This window comes from Struthio camelus, chromosome 6 (genome assembly GCF_040807025.1).
Source record: "Struthio camelus isolate bStrCam1 chromosome 6, bStrCam1.hap1, whole genome shotgun sequence".
NCBI classification, from domain to species: Eukaryota; Metazoa; Chordata; class Aves; order Struthioniformes; family Struthionidae; genus Struthio; species Struthio camelus.
The window spans coordinates 46,799,201-46,812,696 of NC_090947.1; the positions used below are offsets into that span (position 1 = coordinate 46,799,201).

Below are 13,496 nucleotides of genomic sequence, written 5' to 3' on the forward strand. Positions count from 1 at the left end.
GGCTTAGTTTGAAAGGAAGAGGCTTAAATTAGGAAATATCACCTAATATTTGTCATGGTCCAAGAGCGTGCCCTCTGCTATGGTGCGCATGGCTCAGCAGACAAGCAGGAGCTCGGTTCGCTCCAGGAGTTTGTTCCTGTGGCTAAAGCCTGACTGGGTATTTGGTACATCCCCCACTCCCAGCGTGCAGCCCAGCAGCACAGCTGCAGCCTTGAGAAACGGCAGAAGGGGCTGTAGGTTGCAGTGCCAAAGGGACCGTCGCTCTCACTTCACGTAGCCATCGAACTCGCTCATTCTCGTTCCCACAGCTCTTACTTCGGATCGCTGGTGCCACTGCTTACGTCTGACGAGGAACACAGTGCACCAGTGTCACCAACGGGTCAGCATGTAATTGTAAGAACCCTGGTAACAGCCTGTTGTTTCCATTCGGTTGCGCTTTGAGGCATCGGCCTTTGCCGCTTTCAGCGACAGCATAACAAACCAACTAAAACACCTCCTTGCTGCACGCTGCTCCTAGTCGTATGCATTTTCTCTATTGTCTTAGACCTCCTGCAATCCTTTACATCAGCAAATGGTAAAGGAATATCCTACCACATAGAAATGGCATCCTTTTTTTTTTTTTTGTAATACTTACTTTGCCCAACTAGTATGAACATCACAAGAAAATGATCAACCAAAACAGCTGACTTTTCTGCTCTCATACATGTAAGATCATATACACATAAGAGAGGCAGACCTTTGGTGATCGGATACAACTCAGTTCTTCATGTTGGAAAGCATGAGCTCTCTGCCAGACAGGTTGAGAAATGAAAGTCTTGGAAAAACATTTTCAGCCACTCAGGTGAATTTTAGGGCTGGGCATGAGCAAATGCGTTTATACTATGTTGTGCAGACGTTTTGGTGAACTGTGATTACCCCCCCCCCCCAGATACTTGTTTTGCTCATAGCATAACCAGGAGCCAAGTCCAAATGAATATTCAACACGTTCTGACTACAAATTGCTGTAGAAAGTCATCCATCCATTCATTCAGTGCTAAGATTTGCCTTGGCTCTTTCAAAATCTTATGGGAACCTGTGCAGCAACAAGTGATCTCAGAAAGGGGAGTAAGCAGGTTAAATGCAATGATACTCATGAATTAGCTTTCTCCTCAGCTGATGGTAAGTAATCAGCTGGATACACTGCATTTTCTATGTTTGACAATGGAAAGGTAATATTATCACAGTGCTATTAAATAGGAAGAAAAATCTGTTCTACAGAAATAGCAAATTTCCGATCCATGGTATGTTTGCACAAACTGGGCCAAAACTTTTGGGGGGTTTCCTGTTTTTTAGATTCAAAATGTAAATACGTATTGACCAAACAAAAACTTGGCTCTTGATAATATTTTCTCCTAGGCAGCCATATTGTTTTTGCTCTTAAGTCTCTTTGCTCTAGAAAGGTGCAAAAAACTTTTTAAATTCTTGTTCTTAATGCATAAATATTTAGCAAAGTAAGACAGGCCTTGGAATTAGCTCATTGTAAATTCACATTAGTGCTGCAAGAAATTTCACTAGTGAAGAGTCTTCACTTTTTAAGATTACTTTTATATTCAGTCTCAAAGCTGTTAAGAGGAGCAGGCTGTAGTCTCCTCTCACTAATGAAACAAACTGTGATTCACAGCGTGCAGAGGGGTTACATATGCTGAAAGACAAAATTGAGGGGGGGAAAAACACTAAAACCACGTAAGAAAATGATCACAGAACGGGGCTGTGCTTGAAGGAAATAGATTGTGAATTTTCACACAACAAATAGGAACACTTCTCGCTGTATATCAGTAATGAAACTCAAGTCTAGGTTGTCAAAGGATTTTCCAAGGTTAAGCCCAAGGTGAAACCCTTACCTTCTGAATACCAGTTCTGACCATATTGAGCATTCAGTATAAATATTAATTTTGTTAGTTCTTCGGTCACAGACATTTCAAGGAGATCTTGATGCGGGCAGAAGTTAATCCCAGAGAGGGCATGATCCAGAAGCGAGGTTTAATATCTAGGAGAATGATGCTGTGAACTATGAGCGTCACGTCAGGTAAAAATGAGAGCTGGTAAACCAGCTGAACCACACCGGCTACTGTGAACGGCTCCTCCAACTTGTTCCGAGGCAAAAGTATGTTGACAGCATTCATTGCTCACCCACCCAATCTTGAGACTGTCCTCAACGGAAAATTCAGCACAGGGGAGTGAATTTCTGATTTGCTAAAGCAGTTTTACATTCTGTAATTCTTTTCTTGTATAGTTGCATTGAAACCAGAAAAGCTCCACTGGCATAAAATTGAACTTCTGAAGTATTAGACTGATCTTTCTTTTTGCCGATATTGATTCATGTCGAAACCCATTATGGTGCAGACGCGGGGAGCTTCCTCCAAAGGAAAACGTGAAACGGAATACTAACTTGCCATAATGTCGATGAGAAAAGAGGGTATAATCGACTCTCCTTGTACTAAACCACATTTGTGCAGAAACAGCTTAAATGAGGAATGTCTTCCCTGAAACCCCAAATAAATTATGTTAATTTTGCTACTATTAAATGTAATTGGCCTTATGTACTAAATAATGCATTTACTCTGTGCTCTACAGGTAAGAAATATAAGCATAAATGTTTGCAAGTGCGTCCATGCATGCCTGTACATACATACCATTCTTTCTATGCACATTTTTCCTTTAAAAGAATGGATTTAAATCATCATCACAATCATGACTTAATCCTATGCAGTTTGACTTTCTTTGGATAAATGCTTCTTTGAAAGCATTCAAGAGAGTTCAGAATCATCAGCTATATTTTTGTTAATCGCACACACGTTAGATAGAACTGAGCTTTGGCGCTTTTATACATAAACATTATGACTATGCACATTTGAAAAACTAAAGTGTTTTCTAATTTTGCACAAGTCTCACTGGACAAAAGAAAGCCAGTACGCAAGCAACCCAACTGTAGACTTCTCAGGCTTTTCAAGATTAAAAAAATTACTTTTTTTGTTCTGTAAGGCAGCAAGATCTCCAAGTAAGCAGTGAGGGGAAAAAAAAGGCTACATTTCCAAGTCAGTTAAAGCAGCTATCTCAAAATTGTTTCAAGACAAAACAAGTATAGTTAAATAAATGATAAAATACCTTTTTAAAATGTGACACTGGTGTGCAAGCTCAAGTTCCTATTGCGAACTTATGTACACGTTGCTGGCAAAGCCAGGATGTTTGTATTGACGCTATTTTTATATGTTGCTAAACTTATCTCTAGCATCACAAAAGGTCATGAGTATGCTAACCTTTAAGGTTTGTGAGCGATCCTCGCAGCACATAAAGGCAACTGCTCAATAATCAAGCTGGAGCTCTAACTATGAATGTCACAGGCTGTAATTTAGAGGGCGTCAGCAGCATCCATCCATTTGAGTGAAGTTTGCAGGACCAGTCCCAACGTATCAGCAATCGTTGCACTATCAAATACGACCTGCCGTGTCAGTTTTTATTAGAACGTGAAGAGAACGACAGGATGTCTGTGACAGCTGCACAGGCCAAATCCAGAGCACATTTCTGTGATTCATTACAGGATAGATGAACAAAATAAACTAAAAAGCACCCCATGCAAAACATAATGCATACGTTCATTTTTTTAATAGATGAGATGAAAAATATGCTGCGGTAGGCGCTACTCCGTTTCCCCACCAATGTGGGCAAGAACGTTTACACACATTTTACGATAGAAGCAAACGGGGCAGGCCTCTTACTATGCATGAACCATCTTTTCTGTAGTTATTCACATTGGTAAATGATTATAACTAAAAAGGTAGTTTACACATTCGGAGAACGAACTGTTAGCAAAAGCAGCTCCAGTAACAAAAGATAAACTTCCTACATAAAAATGACTGATTATACGCTTTTCCTAACAGCCAGCTGATGCAAGACAAACGCCACGCTGTGAGTCTTTTCCAGCAGTTGTCTGTGCCCGAATTTCAAACGCGTTTGTATGCTGGTCTTTGTTAGCAGCAGTAAATATCTAATGGTTGCCAAGAAAACCTTATGTTGCCCCGATTCCTCTACTTTTGGCAGTGCACATTCCTCCTCTGCATAAAGGAAGTCAGAAATATTGCAAATGATGGTTTCGGGAGATCGTGACCTCTGACCTTTATCTGCACTTAACCACAGCTTAAATTCCACATTTTGTTCAGTGCAGCGTTTGCACAAAAGTTGTCCAGATATGCCCTTAGCAGCTGCTATTCAGCGTGTAAGAGCCGCTTCCATTGTGGGAACATTTTCTCCCACATTTGGTCATTTTAGGAGTAAAGGGTAACTGGTTATATTTTTAGGGCTTTTTTTATTCTTGAAATCTTTAATGAGCAGTGAAAATGTTAACAGTCTGCTATACGTTTTCTTTCTATGCCTTTCTGCCACATATAGCTAAATCACCAGCCAAAACACGAACAGTTTTGATGTTGACAATACGAATAATTTGAATAGTAGTTTGAAAAATGTGACTGTTTCCATAATGTTTTAGTTCCCATCTACCCAATCAATACTTACAAAGAAAGCAGCTATTTCTCGCTGTTGTAAGTCCTTATTTTCACAGCTTGTATCCAAATCCTCCCTTGACTACGTTAAGAAAAAATACATTTGTAGTCCTCAGCTCTAAAAATGAGAAGATTAAAAATCACTACATAAGTATATTAAGAATATGATTATAAATGTAAGATCTAATTATTTTTAGTCTTTCTTATGAATGTGATATAATGGCTTATATAATGGCTATATATAGAATATACAGGTTGTTTAAAAACAGTTTACTATTTACAAAATCCCCCCCAAAATCACAAAACATCTAAATAGAAGTCTTTTAAAATGCATTTGATATTTAAAACAACCAAAAAAATGCAGAAATACATTACATGAAGCTAGGAGAGACAAAGACATTCCGTTTTCCTGAGAAACAAAAGTTGTAAAGTTAAGATATATACGAAAGAGGAAAAGCCTGCATTTAATTATCATTGAACACGAGGTCCTGATTTCCAGGCTGAGCAGCACAGCACTCTGAATCACTGGTATTTGTACTCAAAATGGAGCACAATAAGAGCATCAGGCTCTGTACTCAAGTTAGGACTGTGTATTTCTCCTAGCACCCTAGTCAAAAAAATTCAGAGAAGATGGTATCTTCAGGGCAGGGAAATTCAGTCTCACTTCCAGAAGACCATCCTGGATAACCCTCCTGTCCCTCTCCCCTGCCCACAGCTGCTCAGAAGCCAGGCTGAAGCCTTTAGATCTTCTCCAGACCACCCAGCTGTTCTGGCACGCAGAGGAGGACAGAGGCTGATCGCTGAGCGTCTGTGTAAAAGGAAGGAAGAGGAAAGTGTATTAACACCCTCCACTTCCCTCGTACATGTGAATAAGGACTAAATACACTGGGATAATTGAAAAAGAAATTTGCACATATAAATTCACCTTTCCTGGATCAAGGCAGTATGAAGAAGATTGTCTTCTACAGCCTCTCCTGAAACCTACCTGCTGTCAGACTCCTGGGAACCAGCCTGGCAGACACGTTCAAAGTTCAAAGGCCGGTACTACTTAAATGGAAAGATATATTATTTTCTTTTTCACAACCCAAGGGTTTTCTTGATGTTTGTAACAGTGCTTACCAGGAATGCTTTAACTGTTTCCTCTTGTGTCCTCCTCAGTGGCCTTTATGCTATTGTATATGTTAGCTGAAGGCATGAGCTTGTAATGAGCACAAGCTGGGGCTACTTTAAAAAATGATCCAGAAAATACAGTGAATGCATAACACAATGACCCACATATTAAACAATACTAGCTACCAACTGATTTCTAGATGACTTTAAAATTGTTGGTTTTATGTTATAGAGCCCTACAAGAAATTGATTCCAGCCAATTTGGGGGTAATTTCTTTTCTTTGTGATTTTTTGGTAATTGTTATTTCAGAAGGGATTTTCCATCCTCTTTGCCACACTTTATATGATCTTTGGAGTAAACTGTAAGAATATACTCTCTTTTCTCAAATGAAGAGGGCATATGTGTGGAGTTATGCTATAGAGCTGACAGCTAACATATTTTATTGACACTGAGCCAATTTGCAAATGATTTGGTTAATTATTTAGTTTTGCATATGCCCTCGAAGACTTGTGATTAGCACATTTTTTAAAAGTAACTGACTACATTCTGGCAGCGACCTAATATTTCAATTCGTAGGAATTCTGCTGTGCCATCATCAACCCTCAAATGCACTTCCCCCTCTTAAAAAAAAAGGGGGGGGGCGGGGGGAGAACCTGTGTGACAACAGCATTGCAAACACGTGACACTGCAGTATTTCCAAGTGTTTCTCTACTGGAATCAGTGTAAAAATTGTATGTGTTCTGCACCGGGGTAACACTGGAAGAACTGCAAGAGCAGAAGGCTAACCTTTTTGCTTCATAGCCAGGCTGATTTTTACATAAAGACGGAGGCAATAACCACCTCTGCTTCCTTTGCATACTTAGGAGATGAAAGGAGAGATGAACTGTTCAGAACAGTTCATCGGGAACTCCCTTAGTAGATGGGAGCAAAGATGTTTGCTCTACATGCATAGATGTAGAGCAAACTCCTCCATATCTATCCCTGAAAATCCCCTTACATGGAAGGTGTCAAAGGCTTCTCAATGGTGGGTGGCTGAGGAGAGCTATCTAACTACCCTTGGGTAAAAGTAAATCCGCAGCTAATGCTAAGACAGACTAGCAGCCCCCCTGTTTGAGAGACCACATCCTGATCCAGAAGCCAGTGGCCATGCTAGGCTCCGACAGACTGCAGTAGTAAGTCCATTAGTAAAGTAACCACTGTACACGCGTTTGGGAACTTACACTGGATGCTCTGTCTCTGTTCAGAACTATCAGGTCAGCGCTGCAGCACGGTCGCCTGCTTGTGCCAGAGCTGGAATACACACGGCGTTTTTATTTCAGTCACACTCCTTTTTAGACATAGATGAAAGAACAGATCTGTTCGCGTGGAGTCTCATACATTACGTCACACTGGGCTTTGCCAGTTACTATAGGCAATGTGGAATGCAACTGCACAGGCATGCGATGCCTTGGTAGCTCCCCTTCATCAGGTACCCTAATTATTAAAACCCATGTCTGTGTGTGGCCTCAAGACTCCTCCTCATTTATAGATCTCCCTTCCCAAGTCACACAGACACACACGTGCACGCACCTTCTGCCTGACACTTCTTTTAACAGCTACACAACAGCTCTCCACAGCCTTGGGCTCTGATGAGGGAGGGACAGGTTGTGGAAAGAAACAGTAAAGCTGAGCACCTTCCCAAAGGGCGACGAGTACAGAAAACAGCCACATTATAAAATGTAAAAATATTTTAGGTTTGTCTAGTATAAAAACTTTTTTCCTGCTGTGAACTACAAGCAAATTATATAGGCCTCACACAGAATGCTGTTAAAAAGCAGATCCTGAAAGTCAGCTTATAATAGCAGTACGCTATGGACTGTCCCTCCCATTGGGAGACTTCAGAAATAAATGAGAACATTTATATGGAGGTCAGAGATACTTACTGTCATACAGCACACAGATCAGTTGAGTTTCAAGAAAGGAATATTGCTCTGTTCAACTGGGATGGCAAGAGCAAGAGACAAGTACAGTCTCACCAACCGTTGAAAATGTCTTCTCTTTTAATTACATTCATTTGTTCCTAGCCATCAAAATGATGGTCAAAATATAAATAAAGGAAAATAAGTAAGTAAACAAACAAGTAAATACAAATAATTATTTTTACAACTCTGTTGCCTGTATTTCAATTGCAGGAAAAGCACAATGATCCCTTGTTGTGTGTACATGCAACTAATAATTTCTGCTCCTCCCGCTTCCTTCTCTGCTTTAACTAAACTAGTCACTAGAAACACAACAACAATAATTATCTTGTGTCTGGACTCCATTCCATTCTCAACACAGTAGCAAAACATATTGTGCTCCCCACCCTACTTACATTATATCCTCAACAGCAGAGCTCAGACAGGTGCTAGCAAAATCTTACGCTACTACTACTCCTGCCTGAACATGTTTTATAGCCCCATATGTTTATGTACATATGCGTATTGTTTTGTGCAATTATTTGATTCTTGCAAGTTAGGCATGTAGAAGGGTATCTTAAGGCTATCCAGGTTTTCTTAGGCTTTAACAGCAAAAATGTTTTCCTAAACGACAGTAAGCAGACATTTTCATTTTCACTGCTCTGCCCTGGGATAACTTACAGAAATCACCTGCCTCCTAGGTTTTTCTCCACCTGCAGAGATCAGATGCTCTCTGTGTCTGCAAACACCGTCCCTAACTGAAGGCATCATCACAGACAGGACGACTACAGAGAAGACTGAACATGCCTCTGTTTTCTCTAAAACACTTTGTGACTTTCCACCGTTAGTTTCATATATATACAAAAATGTGAATCAACTCATATGTATGGTTCCAGACAAAAAACTCCTTCTATTTAATAGGGTATTTGTATACAAGGTGTGGGCTTATACATAGCTTTTACTCTAACAAAATAATAAAAGCTATTGGAAAGGGGAAAGGCAGTTTGTTCCCTCCTGCCTATTGAGAAATAAGTTATTTTTGAAGGAATTTTTTGTTTTACGTTTATGTATTTCTGTTTATATTTGCCTCGGCTTTAGGGAGAAGACTGATTGTTCCTCAGAAATGAATCAAAAGAGAACACAGGTCATCTAAGACAAACCAACAGAAGCATTTTGATGAATGTTTTTAATCTAAATCAACTGTAAGGGCTCTTTAGTGAATAAGACAGTACTAGAAGTTGCATTCTCTACCTCATGAAGCACTAGACTTCTTCCTGACTTGGAGTATGTAGTTTAAGGAAGTAGACTTTAGGCAAAGATTTTGAAACATTGTTGCTTTCTACATTTTTAAAAATACAGGAATAGGATCTACAGTATATGGGAAAGAACCAACCTTCTTTATAGAACAGAATCAAAGTAAACTTTAAAAATTGTAAAATACTGTTGTAACTTTTAAGACGCATTCTTTTACCTCGAAATTAGAAGAATCTCTGGAAAATATATCGATACTCTGCATCTATAATTTAAAAAAAAGGTTGAGGTACATTTTGTCCCTCTTCCTAAAATGTTAATAGGTTACAAATTGCATCTACTAATATGCTTTAAATGCCCTCTTATTCACACTCCTGTAAAACAAGGATAGATGTTATTCAGAAACTTCCTCTATTAAAATAAATTGGTGGCAAAATGAAATACGTATTTTTATTATTAAAAATAAGATTAATTATCAGGAACAATGAACAAAGATTTTCTCCCAGATGCCAAGAAGTAACTGTAGCTCTACAAGGTGACGTAAAAAGAAGAAAACCTTTCTCAAATGGGCATGCATTGCAGCGTTTTATCCCACAAAACTGGAGCCAAAATTCTTTCAGTTTGATTTAGATAAAAAGTCTTTTAGTTTCAAAGCCTCCCATATGAAAACTAGTTTTTATTTAAATTTGCTCCCCATATCAAAAGCCTAAAAGTAATGATTTTGTCCATCCCTTACAACAATTATTGTGTTAAAAATTCTGCATTGTAAAGGCTAGGCATATGTTTTTGATAAATGGAAAATTATTTTTAATAGAATTATACAATATTTCTCACTGGCAATATTACAATAGCTTCTTTAAGACCATATCTGTTCTAAATTCTTTTGTCTCTACAATTTTATATATATATATATATAAAAATATCATTACCAGCTTCTGCTGCTTACAGGTTTGCTTAAGCTGTGGACTGTGATTTGGATCTGGCCTCCAAGGACAACTTTCGAGTTCATAGTCCACTTTCAGTGATCTTCTATCTTGTGCAATGCTTACTTTCGGCAGCCTAGCATGAACTCTGTTTTTGCTCACATCATAGGTTTTCCCTTATATGTAACACATTGGGAACTTACATATATGGTGCAGCCCTTTTGGTTTAGAAGTCAACCAAGAACAATCCCACAACTCCTCCACCTTGGCTTCCAGTCTGCCAGGGAACCTAGGATACATGTTAGTGTCATGCCCAATAACTATGCTACACATTGGAGTCTGCTGTTGAAGTATAACACAAAGAAGAAAAGGTATGGCTCAATAACTGAAGATAGCCTTTGGCATCTGTATAAAATCAATTTGTAGGAACTGTTTCTATAGTACTTGTTTTAGCTGATACAACAAAGGGAAGAGAACAGGTCCGCATATAACCTAAAGTAACTCCTCTATGCAGAAAAACACAGTAAAAGGATGATTTAAAATTGTACTGGTTTTGGCTGTCTGCAAGTTCTTCAGCCTACTCCTTTTCTGCAGTCCCGTTCCATGCTTCCTATACACAGCAGGCGTAAACTGTATTTCATAATAAGTGTCCAGTGGACTGATTCTTGACTCTCAAGGCTAGGACATGCTGCCTGTGAAGGTCGTCCTCCTGCCTGTGCCCAGCTTTACAAATCTGAACTGTTTCCGTAATAATTGGGACTACGTACGTGAAGATATTCCACATCCAAAAACCTTTTTTGATTTGGACCCCTTTACTGCCATTTCTCACTGAGAGGGTCACAATTCTTAGGATTCTGCTTGAAGTCCCTGGTAAAAAAGAATATTCAGGACGCAATCTAAACTGCATAAACATTACAGAGGTCAGTGCTCTCTAATAAAATTATTGCAGTATGGTCAGAAATGTTGTGAAAACCCTTCGGAAAGCGTCTCTTTCCAGATGGTGATCAGAAGTGAATTGTACTTAAGAATGACTTACAAGCATGGGTAGGCGAAAACTAGACAACACTAACTTCATATCATCTTAAAATTTCAGCCTAGGATGTACTAAAGAAGAGATCCTATGGAAAGTTCAGCCCTTTGAGGGAAAACAGCTTTTGTGAGAGGATGGAGAATGGGCAGTTAGGGATAGTAACTCTTGTCAGTTTTCTGACTTGAATCTACCTGTTTCCATACCCTCGATAAGGTTACAGAACACGATTAGAGAGATGCACTCTCAACCTGCTACTTTGTCATTTACAAGACCATTATTACATAGGCTTTTGTAATTTCAGTTACGATCATCCAGTATTTTTGACATATTCCTTAAGACAAATCCCAAACCGTATTTCAGATTCATGAGCTTGTGCCCTTCTGGCAATGACTCACAATGTAATGAGTCTTTGGGAAGTGTGGTGATATCGATCATTAGATCCATCCTGTCCCAAGATGGTATACTTATAATTAAACTAATTTACTTATGCAGTATAGCAACATTACAGAGAAGGTATTTGATCCAGTACATAGAGTTACAAAAATGCAACTCTGTAAGCTCAGATAATAGTGTAATTTGTCTTTATCCTAAGAGGAATGAAGTCGTGCCAAGAGTATAGCCAATAAATGGTTCGTAGACTGTTACTAAAAGGATATTGCATCACCCCTTAAGTAATACAGATCAGGTATTGCATCAGGCAGTGCTAATGTCATGGATGTTGTGACATCTTTCTTAGCACCCCTAGTGAATCTCTTCTGATAGTGAGCCTGGGCTGAACAGCTCTGAAGTTTTGTATTAGACCGAGCTCACCCTACATACCTTTTAAGTTTCTCCTAGAAAGAAAAGCATAACGGATTTGCTTAGCGGTGGCCACGATTTGTTCTGGCAGCAGGAGGCCTGTATGCTCTGTCCTCCTCATTCGCACAATCATTTTGACTACTTCTGTGTGAAATACTTGATTTGCGAAATATAGTTGATTGATGCATGACTGAAAGGTAGAATGTCTCCTTTAAGCACTGGATTTACTGTGGCTCTAACACTTTCTAGCAATGTTCTTGTTTGCTAACCAGGAAAAAGGACAGCTGCTCCTACTAGAATGATTCATGAAGCCCATTCCCAGCTGTCCTCATTCCCTGGAGACAGATATGCCAAATAAATGATACTGGCAGGGGGAACAGTCTGATTCTGGCTGCTATAGCCAAGCTTTTCCCAAACGCAATAAGCATGGTGTTGGGCATGCCAGTGAAAGGCAGCAGGCCTGCAAGCAAAAAACAGCAGCCAGAAGTAGGCTGTTGCCTCCAAAACAATACTGTATAAAATACAGAAAAGTGTGCAATTACTTTTTCCTTCTCTTTATACCTTTTGACTTCGTCTCCACTTTTTCTTCCCAGACTATTTTCCTGGAAGTTTAAATTGTTAAGGGGCTTAAACATTCTGTGTTTTGTCACAGTTCCGCTACTGAAGTTATTTCTAGTATAACCCTTCCCTTTTACCAGGTTTCATTCAGTTGCTTCTCTGGTTTCTCCCTCTCCCCATTCCACTAGTACTTTACCCATAATTACTCTGTGGAAGAGAATTGGTGAACAAAGCAGTCACAGTCCGGACGTAGGGAACAGCACACTTAAAAGCATGCAGGGGTTACAGAACGAAGGAAGTTGCTAAACACAGGACTGTCCCTACCATTTAGAGATGCCACCTGGCTGGTTTGTAACCAGCCTGGCTGGTCTTACTCATACGTGTCCCAGATCTGTCAGAGCTATTAGGCATGCACGCACTGAACCTGTATGTGTTGTAGCTCTCTGCCAGGGCATCTGGTTTTGTTTGTTTGCTTTTTCCTGTGCACACCCCTTATCCAAGTAGCAACAATGCAATCCAGGGCGCTCACTGTGACGCTGAGATTCAAGAAAGCCCTGCGCTAGACTGATGACAGATGAGCACTGGATCACTGAAACGCTGAGACTTGTGACTGCAGTGGCAGCGAACCTAGACTTCATAGCACCGGTGTGACAAACACCAAAGGCAAACCCAGCCTTCTTCAGACCCTGGCTCATAAAAAGCAATTGTTTGAGATCTCTGCCACGTTCTGCAGAGTGCAGAGACAGATGCCAGAAGCCGTCATTTGTTCAGGATTGCCACACAGCTTGCAAAAGCTGGCATTTTCAGAATTTGAGAGGTTAACTCCTGATTTGATAAGGTCACGCAAACTCTTGCCCTTAAGTAAAGACGTCTGCCACTGCCTACCACTTTCAAGAGGACAAAATGAAGCCTGAACGCAATTACAGTGGATGACATTTCCGTAGCTTTGCAGCTGAGGAGGCCGCATCGCCACCCCACTGCGTTCCTCAGGGCGCTAAAACCAAACCCGGGCTCCGGGCAACCGGCCAAGGGACAGCGCAGATTTATTCATAAAACAAGATCAAACCTGGGAAGAGCACGGAGCCCAGCAACACGACTCACACTTTTCCTCACACTTTTAGGGCGGGGGTCGACCCTGGCGGTCACTGCAAATGGTCTCCGCAAGCTTCGCGAAGAAAAGAAAGGAAATTCTGTGTTACTTGCTTGGGCTTTTCAGTTTTGTGGGGTGCCGCAACTGTAACCTCCGGGCGGCTGAACGCCGCCCCGGGGTCCCTCCCCGACAGCGCGGCCTGCGCCGCCGCGGCGAGGCCAGGCCGCGGGCGCCCACGGGAGCCGAGGCTCGGCCCGCTCGGC

The 13,496-nt window shown here is 40.5% G+C and overlaps 1 long non-coding RNA gene across 13 annotated transcripts; it reads right to left on the reverse strand.

Moving 5' to 3' along the window:
* Positions 1–369: 369 nt before the first annotated feature.
* On the reverse strand, positions 370–13,470 carry LOC104138765 (uncharacterized). Of its 13 annotated transcripts, none has more exons than XR_011142065.1 (9): positions 9,764–9,949; positions 9,055–9,099; positions 7,569–7,705; positions 6,867–6,936; positions 5,655–5,759; positions 5,521–5,579; positions 4,549–5,343; positions 3,297–3,478; positions 370–2,522 (listed from the first exon to the last, which is right to left on the reverse strand). It is a non-coding gene; the product is annotated as an uncharacterized lncRNA (long non-coding RNA). The 13 variants fall into 13 exon arrangements; XR_011142061.1 differs by lacking the exon at positions 370–2,522 and having other exon boundaries at positions 2,529–4,091; positions 4,549–4,653; positions 5,200–5,343; positions 9,764–9,947; XR_011142057.1 differs by having other exon boundaries at positions 3,297–5,343.
* Positions 13,471–13,496: the final 26 nt, after the last annotated feature.